A 15,701-nucleotide genomic window follows, 5' to 3' on the forward strand; every position below is an offset into this window, starting at 1 on the left:
TGCCAGTGTCCCGGCTGCTATATACTGTATTTATATCTTATGTACAATATCTGTTATATGTAAATTAACCAACGATACTATCCTGTAACTTCTCCACTTTATTCTGCTCCACTCTGATTTTTTTTTAAATACTCTTATTTTGGCCCTTCAGAGCGATATCATTTAAAATATCAGTGGGCGTGGTATGATCAACAAATCATGCATACTCCCTGGGGACATTGACAACCCCCATACAATCCCGGGATTTGGGATTGAAAAATGCTCAATCCTGGGATTGGCATCCCTAATTAAAAAAAAAAAACTCCCACGCCCCCCCAATCAACCACCCTGCACATTTACTCACATACTTGGTGCAACGGGTGGTGCGCTGTGGGGTGGGCCAGGTGGAGCAGCCGTTGAGTGGGGTGGGTGCTGCACTGAGTAACCAGGCCAGTGGCAGTGGAGCAAGCAGGGCAGCCGGTGTAGGGCTGCGACCAGCACAGCATGACCTTTAGCATCACGTCAAGCTGTGCAGAACTGCGTGCCGGGTCAGCTGGGCAGTGTTTGAGCGAGTGCTCAGACGCTGCCCGGCATTAGACTGCGCATGCGCAGTCTAGTCCCGAAATCCCGGGATTGGAGTTTTCCAGCGATTTTGGGGCCAAATCTCGGGATCTCGCGGATCCCAATCCCGGATTGACAGTACTGTGTTGTGTAATGTGAGTAATGGATAATACTGTGTGTTGTAATGTGCACTGGTAATATTCTGTGTCTACCCCCCTTTCCCATGTAGCCATGTCCCAAAATGTTTTAAGGTTTTTGCTTTGTTTGTTATTTAGTTGAAAGTGAAGTGATCCACGCCGGAGCTCCAGCAGGAGTCTGGTCTGCATGACTCCCTTCATTCCTACTCCAATGGCCTGCAGGCTGCAGCAACTAAGGCACTTGGAACAAGGCACGGTAAGTATATCTGCAGCTATTCTCTCAGTTTTTGCCCCTTTCCAGCCTATGTGAAACCCTCTGCATTTTTTCTGACTATGCTAGCCCTGCTTACTTTACCTGACCTCTCTGCTCTTTTTTTCCTGTCTATGCCAACCTCACTGCCCTTTTTCTGCATGTGCCAGCCTCTCTGCCCTTTACCTGCCCATGCCATCCTCTCTGCCTTTTTCCTGTGTATTCCACCTTCCATGCCCTTTTCCTGCCTATACCAGCCTTGCAGCCCTTTTCCTGCATATGTCAGCCCTGTTCATTTCTTACACGTGCCAGTCTTTAATTTTTTCATGCATAGGCCTGCTTCTCTGCCATTTTTTGCATATGCCAGTCTTCCTGCCCTTGTCCTGTTGATGACAGTATCTCTGCATATCCTTGTCTGTGCCATCCTTTCTGCTGTTCTGTGTGAACCAGCTATTATGATCTTATCCTGTCTACATTTAGCCTCTATGCAAGTCGTCTCCTTTGCCAATCTCCCTGCCCTTCCATTCCTGTGCTCACCTTTCTATTGTTCTATTGTCTATGCCACACTCTGCTGATCCTTGTCTGTGCATGCCATCCTGCTCTTCTCCTGTCTCTTCTCCAACCTTTCTGCCCATCCCTTCTCTGTACTTGCCTCTCTGCCATTCACTGGTCTGTGCCTGCTTCTCTGCTTGCCCCGGGTCTGTGCCCGCCTCTCTGCCCATCCCCTGTCTGTGCCTCCCTCTCTGCTCGTCCCCTGTCTGTAATTCCCTCTCTGTTCATCCCATGCCTGTGCCTGCCTCTCTGTCCATCCACTGTCTGTGCCTCCCTTTCTGCCCATCCCCTGTCTGTGCCTCCCTCTCTGCTCATCCCATGTCTGTGCCTCCCTCTCTCCTCATGTCTGTGCCTTCCTCTTTGCCGGTCCCCTATCTGTATCTCCCTCTCTGCTCGTCCCTTGTCTGTGCCTGCCTTTCTGTCTTCCCCCTGTCTGTACCTCCCTCTCTGCCTGTCCCCTGTCTGTGCCTCCCTCTCTGCCTGTCCCCTGTCTGTACCTCCCTCTCTGTTCGTCACAAGTCTGTGCCGGTCATTCTGATAGTCCCTGTCTGTGCCTCCCTCTCTGCTCGTCCCCTGTCTGTACCGCTCTCTGCTTATCCCATGTCTGTGCCTGCCTCTCTGCTGGTCCCCTATCTGTACCTCCCTTTCTGCTCGTCCCCCATCTGTACCTCCCTCTCTGCCTGTCCCCTGTCTGTACCTCCCTCTCTGCCCACCCCTTGTCTGTACATCCCTCTCTTCTCATCCCCTATATGTACCTCCCTCTCTGCTCGTCCCCTGTCTGTGCCTGCCTCTCTGTCTTTCACCTGTCTGTACCTCCCTCTCTGCCCATCCCCTGTCTGTGCCTCCCTCTCTGCTCGTCCCCTGTCTGTACCACTCTCTCTGCTTATCCCCTGTCTGTGCCTCCCTCTCTGCCCACCCCTTGTCTGTACATCCCTCTCTGCTCATCCTCTATCTGTACCTCCATCTCTGCAGGTCCCCTTTCTGTACCTGCCTCTCTGCCCGCTTCTCTGCCTGTCCCCTATCTGTGCCAGCCTCTCTGCATGTCCCCTGTCCGTGCCAGCCTCTCTGCATGTCCCCTGTCTGTGCCAGTCGCTCAGCCTGTCCCTTGTCTGTGCCAGCCTATCTGTACTTCCCATCTTTGTCAGCCCCTCATCCCTTGTCTGGAATTTCCCTGCTTTTCTGTTTTACACCATTACAATATTTGACCCCCAAAACCATTGTCTGCTATTTGCCTCACCACACATTTTTCTTATGTGACCCTCATACTCTTTCTGTTGCCCTGCACCTTCTTCATCCTCCCCTTCTTCCCAACTTACCCTTTTCTTTCTCTTATGCTGAAGTCAATGGAGTCCTGCTAGAAGCAAAGTGGATGAACAGAGCAGCAATCGGTTCCAATGCTACAGTAACTGGACTTGAAGTGGGCAGGTAAGGGTTTGATTCATTAACTTACCCCCCGAGAGTCCGAGTGACTAAGGCCCTTATTCTGGTTCACTCGCAATGGCAAATTCCTTCTCAAATGGACAAAACCATGTGCACTGCAGGTGGGGCAGATGTATTATGTGCAGAGAAAGTTCGATTTGGATGAGTTATTTTGTATCTGTGCAGGGAAAATACTGACTGCTTTATTTTTACACTGCAATATAGATCTCACTTTGAAGTAAAACCCCACCCAAATATGATTCTTTCTGCACAAGTTACATCTGCCCCACCTGCAGTGCACATGGTTTTGTCCATTTGAGATGGAATTTGCCTTTGCGAGTGAACCAGAATAAGGGCCTAAGTGTGGCTATATAGGTCCAGATTTGCTGATTTTTTTCAGCACCGGCGAGATCGGGCCATGAGATATGCCAATTTGGTTCCCTAACAGTGGTACTGTGCAGGAAACAGATGTTAATTTTAAATAAATACATTTTTAAATTACATTTTTAAAATGCTCTTTTAGGTGGGCTAAGTAAGTTGAACTCCTAAGCAATTGAGGGAAGGAGTAGGGAGGGAGTTTGAGTACATATGGGGGGGGGCATCTGGATTGGCTGGAGACCGACGCACTAGTCACTTCCTCCACATCATTAGTCTCAATGCCTTGCCGGTGGTCTCACCCCCTGTCACACCGCACAATTGGCCATTCATAAATTTCAGCTCCAGGCCCATATGGACCATAATCTGGCACTGCTTTGCAGGAGGGCGCCAAACACCCTAGCACCGGCTCTGATAATAAGTATATAACACACTATTACCTCATAAAGGAAGCTCATTTTATTATTCTGGTGTATGTTTTATCGATTACACCACGCAAGAAAGTGGTGTAACAGCATCCTCAAGGACGTCCACTTACATAAGACTGGAAAACATACCATGGCTATTTGGCTGTATGCACTGGCTACTGCTGGAAATGGCCACTGGCTTATCTCTGGCAGGGACTGGGAGATTTTGACTAAGCAAAATCTCAAAATCCGCAAGCTGCAGCCTGTGTGTGCACCCCTTTAGACTGGTTTCTCTGGTGTTCCTTGTATTTGATTGTCTAAGTAATACCATGTTCTCATTTCTGCCCATCAAAATCCCGCATTTTTGCCAGGGCACAGATCGTTTAAACTCACAGACCGCATTTCACACTGCACCTTGGACCCAGGAAATTCCTGGGTCTGCCCCATTCATACTAGTTCCCAGGTCTGCATTGCCAACAAGTGTGAGGAATCTAAGAGCAACTTTTATTGGCTGTTCAAAGAACAGCTTTAAATGGCTGGCTAAGATGATGTCATTTAAAGGGGTCTTTTTTCTCACCACAAAGTCATGGGTGGGGAAAGCACACTGCATTGCTTTAATAATGGCTGACGGTTGAGATAATGCACCTTGGAGTACTGCTTACGAAGTGCTTTAAGTTCATTCACAACCTCTTGCTGGGTTGATGGATGCCATAGGCAGACAGTATTTTTGATATGTTGTAGTACATTGTCAAATTCTTGACAGAGACAGTCTTCTTTATTTCCCACTCCCCTCTGACAGCCAGAAGCTCCAGCACCTCCTCATCCCTCCTGTGTGCCATCTCCTCTCTGCAGCATTAAATGGACCTCACATGTCACCTGATATCATTCCCCAATCAGCTTGCTTTTTTACATCCTGTGTGAAAATCCCAGGTCGCACCTGGTTCACACTGGCGGACACCCATGTAATTCCCAGGAATAACCCTACAAAAAACCTGTGTGCAATTCCCAGAGCATTACCCCTGCGAATTTCACTCACACCCATTCACACTAAGACACGACACAGGAGGAAAGAGGTGGAAACCTTGCTTTCTAACCTGTTGGGTATTGCCGTCCCTCTGGACCCCTAATATTTTCTTCTTCCACTTAAACCTCCCATGCTTACCCTACACCAGCATAAACTATTCCGACATATTGGGGGACATTTACCAAAATGGATTCGTAGAAAAAAGGTGTATTCGTAGGCAGAAATACACCTTTTTTTTACGAATTTGTATTTTCGGGATTTACAATCCCAAAAATACAACAATTCGTAGTCCTAAAGATGGAACATTCGTATTTGTATTTACAAATACGAATGTCTACACCATCGATAGGATACGACAGAAATCACCATTCAAAAGAATGGTGGTTTCTGATTTACTAAGCAGCCGTATGGATAATACGGCTGCTAAGTGGTGTGAAACACCCACGCAAATACGACAGGAAAATAGAACACCATTTTCCTGTCGTATTTGCTTTAAGCCTGCACGGATCAGTCAGATCCGTGCAGGCTTCAGTGTAAAAAAATAGAAAAAAAATTAAATATAAAAAAAAAAACAGCGTGGGGTCCCCCCCACAGCCGAAACCAGCTCCAGGCTGACAGAGCCTGGAGCTGGTAATTAAAAATCAGGGAACCCGACAAATAGGGGTTCCCTGATTTTTAACAACCAGCCCCAGGCTCCTGCTCTGGGGCTGGTTCCCAAAATACGGGGGACAAAATGAGTAGGGGTCCCCCGTATTTTAAGAACCAGCCCCAGGCAAAACCAGCCAGCAGGGTAATGCCACAGCCGGGGGGAGACTTTTTATGCAAGTCCCCCCGGCCAAAGCATTAACCCTACCGACCTGTCAGCCTGGCCAGGGGCCCTGGGGGAATGGGGACCCCCCAATAAAGGGGTCCCCCCAATCCAGGACTTACCTGACCAGGCTGAAGCCTGGTGCTGTCCTCGATGCCCCTGGGCGGTGGGCATCGAGCTGATAGTGGTGTAAAAAATAGATCAAACTATTGTTTTTTACTGTGTCACTACAAGTGCCAGCAAGCCTCCCCAGCAAGCTGGGACTTGGAGAACCACAAGTCCCAGCCTGCTGGGCATTAAAGGGCCCGCTGGGTCTTGTAGTGCCACAGTAAAAAAAATAGTTAAATAAAACACACTGACACCCATTTTAAATAAAAGTTTAATACACACATTACATACATACTGATACTTACCTTTCTTTATCCCGTAGGTAGCCCTGGTCCTGATGTCCTGTGTCGTCCTCCAGGTCCATGTCGGCTGTCTGCGTCGTCCTCCAGGTCCATGTCGACGGTCCGTGTCGTCCTCCAGGTCCATGGCGGTGTCCGGGTCCGAAGAAATCCATGTTGGAGCTTAGGAAGGAAATCCTACTCACCTGGTCCTGCGCTGAAGAAGTCTTCTCTTGATCCGACGTAATCCAGGTAATGTTGAAGCTGTCGCCGGTCCCCGCTGTCTCCGCTGTCTCTGCATCGCGCTGAGGAGAGATGCTGAGATGTTTCATATTCGGCGCCTCTCCTCAGACTGAATTCTATTGGCCGCCTAGCAGGCCAATCAGGAGCCGAGAAAGTCGGACCAGCAGATATTTTATCTGATATCCTGAAACCAGCAAATATTGTGGCCATACACAATGAGATCTTGTAGGTAGTGTATGGTCATATCCTTCCCTGTAAAGGGAACCTTTCTCATGCCTCATGTGGCAGAACAGGAGAAATGAGAGGCAGTCAGCCACGGCAGCAAATACTGTTCACTGCCAGATGCATACCTCCCAACATGACTCCTTACAGGAGGCGCACACACTAGACCATATTTCGATTTTGTCATTCCGAACCATCGGAATCTACAAACTCATTTAAAATGTTGCCTAATGCTTTTAACATTAGGCTGCCTATTGAGCCAATGATTTTGTCATTATTGATGTGTAAAAGTAATATTTAGTACAGGTGTAAGTAGTGACTGTAACATTTGGTATTCAATTTAAACAATGAAGAGGATTTCAAAGATATTGGGTAAATCTAGCAATAAATCATATTGGTTGTGTCTGGATGGGGTAAATATTTTGAATGAAACTTATCAGCAGATGTGACATTGAGTGTAACCACACACATTTAACCTTTTTTGCTAATGAATACAATCAAATACTTATCTACAAATAATGACACCGACAACAGAAATGCCATTAAAATCAGTCAACCTTTTTATTTTGCAACACTTGGTGGGAGAAAGAAAGAACGGCCAGTTTATCAGCGATACGATGTACACTGATCCAATGTGATGCCTATGGGCCATTCTCAAATAGAATGTACCGAGGCCCCAACTCTCCTCCCAATACACCATAATAGGCCGGCTAGACAACCAGTGCCCCTGACCCCCAGGAGGGTAGGTCATACTAGATCAGTGTATTGGTCAGATACATAAAGTAGCGCATTAGCCACTGGACTGCCGTTCTTTCCTGCTACAAAGAGGTTGACAAACCCCAATGGTAAAAGAAAAAAAAAGGTTGTATGGGTTATGGTGGGTGGTGAATCCAGGGTAAAAGGGGCAGTCCCTAACTAGCATAGAATAAAGAAATGCCCACATCTCCACAACTGTTGATTCAAATAACCTGACTAATGCCAAGTGAGGGGAGTGAGACGACTTGGCCTGAGGTAAAAACCTGAAAACCTGAAAAAAAGGCACGGAGAACACGAGCCAATAGTGTCACCGCGTATTCAGGAGAAAACAGGGAAAAATCCCTCAGGACCCTCACCGATAATGGTGACGAGTGGCAAAATGCTCCCAAGTCGTGTCCATTCGTGAATATCAGTAGTTTGCTGCATGTCAGGTAATGAATCAGGCCCAATATGCTAATTTAGTATGTGAGTGTGTCTGCCCTAGGCTGCAGGAGTGTGGGAGCAGTGTAGTAGTAACAAATAACCTTGGTAATGCCTAGGGAGGTGAATGGGACGACTTGGCCCAAGGTAAAAACCTGAAAACCTGAAAAAACCTCACAGAGAACACGAGCCAATAGTGTCACCGTGTATTCAGGAGAAAACAGGGAAAAATCCCTTGGGACCCTCACCACTAACGGTGACGAGTGGCAAAATGCTCCCAAGTCGTGTCCATTCATGAACATCAGTAGTTTGCTGCTACAGTGTCAGATTATGAATCAGGCCCAATATGCTAATTTAGTATGTGAGTGTGTCTGCCCTAGACTATATGAGTGTGGGAGGAGTGTAATAGAAATAGCTGAATGCTGATGGGTGAGTGGTGTGGATGTATGTGGAGAAGTGGAGAAAAAATAGAACAGGAAGAGATATGGAAATAGAAAAGAGGAGAGACCAGAATACAGAGGGAAATGGAATAACAGCTGAGAGGAGAGATATAGGAGGAATCACCACCATGTACAGTTTGAATGGGATATGGTGGGTTGTGAACTCATGAACTTATGATACAAATAACATGAATAATGCCATGGGGGGGGGGGGGATGGGACGACTTGGCCCAAGGTAAAAACCTGAAAACCTGAAAAAACATCACGGAGAACACGAGCCAATTGTGTCACCGTGTATTCAGGAGAAAACAGGGAAAAATCCCTTGGGACCCTCACCACTAACGGTGACGAGTGGCAAAATGCTCCCAAGTCGTGTCCATTTGTGAACATCAGTACTTTACTGTATGTGCTGCTACAGTGTCAGATTATTAATCAGGCCCAATATGCTAATTTAGTATGTGAGCGTCTCTGCCCTAGACTATATGAGTGTGGGAGGAGTGTAATAGAAATAGCTGAATGCTGATGGGTGAGTGGTGTGGATGTATGTGGTGAAGTGGAGAAAGAATAGAATAGGAAGAGATATGGAAATAGAAAAGAGGAGAGACCAGAAAACAGAGGGAAATGGAATAACAGCTGAGAGGAGAGATATAGGAGGAATTAACACAATGTACGGTTTGAATGGGATATGGTGGGTTGTGAACTCATGAACTTATGATACAAATAACATGACTAATGCCATGGGGGATGGGGGGGTGGTGGGATGGGACGACTTGGCCCAAGGTAAAAACCTGAAAACCTGAAAAAACATCACGGAGAACACGAGCCAATAGTGTCACCGTGTATTCAGGAGAAAACAGGGAAAAATCCCTTGGGACCCTCACCACTAACGGTGACGAGTGGCAAAATGCTCCCAAGTCGTGTCCATTCATGAACATCGGTACGTTACTGTATGTGCTGCTACAGTGTCAGATTATTAATCAGGCCCAATATGCTAATTTACTATGTAAGTATGTCTGCCCTAGGCTTCAGGAGTGTAATAGGAACAGCTGAATTCTGATGGGTGAGTGGTGTGGATGTAGGGAAATAGAAAAGAGAAGAGTGCAAAAAACAGAGGGAAATGAAATAACAGCTGAGAGGAGAGAGAGAGAGAGAGAGAGAGAGAGAGAGGAGGAATTACCACGATGTACGGTGGCATGGATCTTCATGTTCAGGGGATATGAAACAGGACCGGCATCGGAGAGGACTGTCTGCGGCACATGGGACAGCTGGGGTTTGCGTCCGTCCACTCGTAGATGCAGCATGGATGGTATCTGTGGCCGCAGGGCAGAACTGTCACCCGCTCTCCATTTCGGAACTCTGTCAGACAGATGACGCATGATGGTGGTGTCTCTTCATCCTCTGCAATAGTGCAAGATGGGAATCCTGTGATCTCTACAGTCCTGGGCGGCATTTCATCCCAGTCGAGCACAACCTGCAAGGCTTCGGGATTATGTGTGCTGGCATCTACCTCGATTGCCAGTAGGTTCTGCTCGTTGATCTGTAGCAACATTGCTGGATACCGAAGCCCGCTCATCTCTACCATCGTCGCTGACTGGACATGCTGCTCATTGATGTCTACCACCATGGTCGGCAGGGCGTTCCGTTCAAGGATCTCTCTCATCCTGGCATTTATAATCTCCCTGTCGAGCTCCACATCTATGGCAGGTGGATTCTGATGGTTGATGTCTTCCACGATTGCTGGGAGATTCGGCTCATTCTCAGCTGGAGGTTGAGGACCTGGATCTGGGAACAGATCTGCATTTGGTCCTTCTGGTGGTCTCTCCAGAACAGCAATAGGAGAGCGGCTTCTGTCTCTGTTCTCCCTTTGAGGTCTTTGTACACGAGCACCTCCTGATGGTTCTGCCCGGGCTTGCTGACGATTTCTTTGGCGCTCGGACCGCAGCCTCTCCTCAAAAACGGTCTGCGCAGAATCGTCTGAAAAGATATACCTTTTATATTGTAGCTGTAATAATTACCTATAGATAACAGGGAAACGGTCATCTGTCAGACCACACTTAGGTCGACAGTCATTAGGTCGACCCCGGAAGGTCGACTGGCCCCAAGATCGACAGGGTTAAAGGTCGACATGACTTAAGGTTGACATGGGCCAAGGTCGACATGGGTTTAGGTCGACAGTCATTAGGTCGACATGAGTTTTCACTGTTTTTTGAGCCAACATGTGCCGACAGGCGGTATTTCATGCCCTACCATCCACTAGGGCGTGGTGGGTGAGTAAAATCGCGAGCGATGCGCGGGGCTGCGGTTCAACTCCAACTGTGTCCATGTCCACTGTGTCGACATTCGGGTAAAAAAACAGTGAAAAACTCATGTCGACCTAATGACTGTCAACCTAAACCCATGTCGACCTTGGCCCATGTCAACCTTAAGTCATGTCGACCTTTAACTCTGTCGACCTTGGGGCCAGTCGACCTTTCGGGGTCGACCTAATGACTGTAGACCTAAGTCTGGTCTGACAGATGTACCGATTCCAGATAACATGAACAGTGCAATAACTGAACATTAACTTTATAGTTACAGTGATAACATTTTGGAATATCATTGATAAAAGGGTAAATATCAGGGTTACATTTTTATGTGAATTCTTTTATTGTTTGTTAAGAAAAACACATACAGTAACAAAGCAATAATGCACAGGCCCTACCAGAGAGTGTATGTATGGGGGGAGGGGGTTGTTCCCGGGGCCTCCAACTGTCAGGAAGCCTCAAAGTTGTCCGACTTATATTTTTGTGTTATTTTGATCTAAAAAAAACTGTGGATTTGCTTATTTGCCAATAAGGTTAAAACCTAGGGCGAAATTTAATAGGGGCCGATTTTTAGGCATGTTTTAAAATCGCACAATATTGCACTTTTTAAATTCGCATTATTTGGCCGATTTTCGCATATTTAATGAGATGCGAATTTGCGGCAAAATAGCGCGATAAAGTGCGATATTGTGCGATTTTTAGTCATGAAAATCTGCACATTTTCTGAAATGTGCGATTTTGGTGTAAAAAAAAGTGAAAAAAAAAAACGGCGTGGGGTCCCCCTCCTGAGCATAACCAGCCCCGGGCTCAAAGAGCCGGTCCTGGTTTCATAAAATCACAGGAACAAACAAGTTGGGGTTCCCTGGATTTTATCAAACCAGCACCAGGCTCAAGGGCCGGTCCTGGTTCCCAAAATACGGGGGACAAAATGAGTAGGGGTCCCCAGTATTTCAAGAACCAGCACCGGGCCAAACCAGCCAGCAGGGTAATGCCACAGCCGGGGGGAGACTTTTTATACAAGTCCCCCCGGCCAAAGCATTGTCCCCTTGACCGGTCAGCATGGGCAGGGGTCCTGGAGAAGTGGGGACCCCCCAAAGAAGGGGTCCCCCCCCCCTCCAGAACTTACCTGCCCATGCTGAAGCCCGGGGCTTTCCTCGATGCCCCTGGGCAGTGGGCATCGAGCTGATTATTGGTGTAAAAGAAAAGAACTATTGTATACTGCTGTGGAACTATGAGTCCCAGCAAGCCTGCACCCCATGCAGGGACTTGGAGAACCACAAGTCCCAGCATGCGGGGCAATAAAGGGCCCGCTGGGACTAGTAGTGCCCCAGCAGTACAAATAGTTAAATAAAAACACATACACACTGACAGTAAAACTTTATTACATACGGAGCCCATACATCCATACATACCTATGTTGATAGAAGATCCGTCCCCTTCTCCAGTAGAATCCAAAGTGGGGAACCTGTGAAAGCAAAATATACTCACAACGCTGATCTTCGGGGCTTCTCTGGACCCTCTGCAATGCAGTGCGGTGTCTGGGGGCGGGTTTGTTTACACCTGGGGGCGGAGCTCCGGATGTAAACTACGGGGGACCCCTACTCATTTTGTCCCCCGTATTTTGGGAACCAGGACCGGCCCTTGAGCCTGGTGCTGGTTTGATAAAATCCAGGGAACCCCAACTTGTTTGTTCCTGTGATTTTATGAAACCATGACCGGCTCTTTGAGCCCGGGGCTGGTTATGCTCAGGAGGGGGGGCCCCACGCCGTTTTTTTTTCTTCACTTTTTTGTTTTAACTCTTTCTTTTTTTTTTACACCAGAAACATGCACAGATCTCAATGATCTGTGCATGTTTCTGACAAATTCGCCAGTCAGAACCTGGTCTATTTGTTTTGCGATTTTTAGTAACCTTTACTAAAAATCGCATCCCATTAAAATAGACGATTTGTATACTATTTAATGGGAAAACATCTGGCTTCGATTTTTAGTTTTACTAAAAATCGCACCTTTAAAACGTGCGAATTCGCAGCAAAAAAATGCGATTTTTTCCGAAAATCGCACCCTATAAAATATGCGATTTTCGGTAAAAGTCCGAAAACGGCCGTTTTTGCAGAAAAATCGCAAAAAAACGGAAATCGCATTCCATTAAATGTCAACCCTAGTGTCTAAGCTAGAAAGGAAATTACAAATAATGCACTACATTATTACAGGTGGTGGAGGCCTCTCATCACAGCTCATCTAACATCTATCAGTGACTGGAGTGTAACAATGTATCAAGTCCACAGTTCAAAGGGCTTTGGATAGGCGGGAAAGAGGCTAGGTTTTCCTAAAGGGGGCCAGGAGGGGTAGAGTGTTGAGTAGACCAAATACCCTAAGGCCCTCATTCTGGTTGACTCACAAAGCTGTGACATTTGCAGCATTGTGGGTCATCTAAACGTCGCCTGCACAAGCCCCCCCCCCCCTCGCACGCTGATTTCCCTGCACGCATGCGAATGGATGTTTAGTATAAACATGCGCCGCGTCACCGGCACATTAGCATAGGAACGACCAGCGGTTTAATGGGGATGCCCACGAAATGCTGGGCGTTCCCATGGGTGCTATCCCTCGTGCGCCACCCCACCTCCCCTGTCTGCACTGCTGGGTGCAAACAGGCTGGCGAATAACCAATTTGCGCACCCACTCGCACAATGCGGCTGCACATGCACATACATGTTTATGCGCGTGCGCTAAACAACGCTCCTCTGTGCGAACACGCAGCGGAGCGATCACACAAATGTAATAATGGACACTGCTGGATAAGTATAGATTAACATGTATTTTAAAAAAGAAAATCACAACAGATAAGGAGGTAATGTTACAGTAGGCCTAGGATGTGTACTCTGTATAAGTGAGGACTGAATGCTCTGTGATATTATTATTATTATACTCTGCCATGTAAATGCAGCTATGAGAGAATAGGGCTGGTATTGCGCTCTGCTCAGTACTTGCGGGTGGTGCAGCAAATTCTGGGTTCTGTCTACTAACCCGGTAATCAATTTGGTGAGAAAAGGGGTGAATTGCGCACTTGTGATAAATGCAACCAGTAACCTTACTGGATTACTATGTAGCATCTGATGTCTAGAATAAACAGATGGATGTAATGTAAAGCACTTTATTTATTTACACTATAATTCTAGGTCAAAACCAAATCATGTGCGGTATCATAAATAAAGGTGCTGCGAGTCAGGTGCTGGATTGGGCTGGAGGGGGGATTGGGTGGGGTATGGGCTGGGGAACGATGTGGTGGGCTGAGCACCGCACCTTCCTTAATGGGGCTGAGGGAATATGGGGGTGCCGACACTGCATTGGACAGTCGGCACCCCCATATTCCCTCATGCATTACACCCATCTGTTTATTCTAGACATCAGATGCTACATAGTAATCCAGTAAGGTTACTGGTTGCATTTATCACGAGTGCGCAATTCACCCCTTTTCTCACCATTTAAATGCACCTGGAAAATGATATTGCAAACTTATTGTTTTCATACAAATTTAGTGATAAATTCTTAAGCCGCATACACACTAGAGGATATTAGTGGAAAACATTGCACAGAAAAGGGTTTCTGAGCAATATATTTTAAAATATCCTCTAGTGTGTATGCTCAATACCCCCTCGACTGAACACGCAGATCAATTCTCTTCACCCAAAATCTTTTCATCCAGCTCATGCTTCTAATCCCTCCATCCTGACCCACATATCTGCCCTGCCCTTCCTCCCCTATTCCTGTGTACTTTATAAAACAACACCTGGTTATAACAAACTCGCACTTATCCATTATCTATTTATTTCATAACCCCACACACCATTGCCACTTCATTTTGACACTCGGAGCCCACATTACATTATCATCAGACTTTATAGCCCCCTCTATTGGTTAGCCTTGTTTTAGGTGTTACCCCAATCCTCAGCACCAGTTTGCTAACAGTACCTACAAATGCTGAATGTTTTGTATATGTGTGAATAAAATGAGGTAGGATAGAGCAAATCTCCAGCTAAGGCCCCCATACACTATTACACACACAAGCACAGAAAAATTCACAGATCCTCACAAAAAAAATTTCCACAGATTCTGTGATTATTTGTACCCACTTTTCCCTAATTCATCAGTCTGCACCCACACATTACATATACCGTATTTGCTGGCGTATAAGACGACTGGGCGTATAAGACGACCCCCCAACATTTCCACTCAAAATATAGAGTTTGTTATATAAGTGCACCCGGCGTATAAGATGACCCTCCCACTTGGAGGCATGTTTTTCAGGTGAAAAAAGTAGTCTTATACGCCAGCAAATACAGTATATTTCAGTGATTTGCAGATCATGTTCAGCAAATACAGGTCTACTGTGCAATAAAAGGGTCATCATTTTACTAGCAATGGTCTGCAAATCTGCTAACTGTTACCATGCAATAGCTATCCTGCAGCTTCAGCTGATCTGTGAAATTCAACATGAACAGCCTGATTTACCAATGCCAATCACTTTTTAGTCAGTCTGCGATCTATAAACCCCTTACATAGATTTTGTTTACACAATCATCCACATAATGCCAAATTGCACCAATTGATTTATGAGCGGGGGCCAAATCTCCACCTGACGCCCGCATACCACACGCAGGCTAAGGGGTGACATAGTGGTAGCTGTCAGTTGGAGAGAGAGATAAAGTAGCAGCCAATCAGCTCCTGACTTCATTCAAACCAGTTAAGAGCTAATTGGCCGGTTCTTTATTTCTGTGCTACTGTATATCAGTCTCTAAGGCTTAGTATATCTCCCCCCCAGGCTTTAAAATTACAATTAGTTCCTTTAGAGTCTATGTACTATCCCTGGGATAAAGTGTCTGGAGATAAAGCACCAGCCAACCAGCTCCTAACTGCCATGTTACATGCTGTGTTGGATAAATGACAATTATGAGCTGACTGTCCACATTATCTCTTTCCAAGTCTTAGTACTGTACATAGACCTCTTTGGGGCCCATTTATCAACAGTTCAGCTCTAGCCTTCCAAAACAAATGGGAATTCCTGGCGCTAGACTTGTATGTTCAAAATCCCAATGATTTTCTCATGCAAATGTGGAAACAAGAAAAAACATGTGTATAAATAATGTATAGGGGTACAACAATGTGGGGGATAGGTTGACCCAAATAATGAAGTCGTACCGCGACTCACACTTAGTGTGCAGTTACAAATATGTAACGGTTTCTTTAAGGTCCACCAACGTGTAAAACAGAAAGGAAAGTCCCAAACGACAAGATGAAATCACTGGTGCATACCGTACTCAACTGAATGACAGGAGTTTGAAAGCATATAAAGGTATCTTTAGTAACAAGGATCCCATTCACAGGTTAAACAGCAATGAAGGTACTTCGTACCATACTCACG

At 46.4% G+C, this 15,701-nt stretch overlaps 1 protein-coding gene across 5 annotated transcripts in view; it reads left to right on the plus strand.

Moving 5' to 3' along the window:
* Window positions 1–811: 811 nt before the first annotated feature.
* LOC146035697 (uncharacterized) overlaps window positions 812–15,701 on the plus strand; it is a 102,693-nt gene continuing 87,803 nt past the window's right edge. For 4 of the 5 annotated variants that reach the window (XR_014460702.1, XM_083159285.1, XM_083159284.1 and 1 more), the window contains exons 1-2: window positions 1,705–2,904; window positions 5,943–6,150. The gene's annotated coding sequence lies outside the window, so the exon portion shown is untranslated. Of the gene's footprint in view, window positions 934–1,704; window positions 2,905–5,942; window positions 6,151–15,701 lie in introns of those variants that run through there. The other variant, XM_083159286.1, reaches the window with a different exon arrangement.

Source organism: Crinia signifera, chromosome 9 (genome assembly GCF_055691185.1).
Source record: "Crinia signifera chromosome 9, ASM5569118v1, whole genome shotgun sequence".
NCBI lineage: Eukaryota > Metazoa > Chordata > Amphibia > Anura > Myobatrachidae > Crinia > Crinia signifera.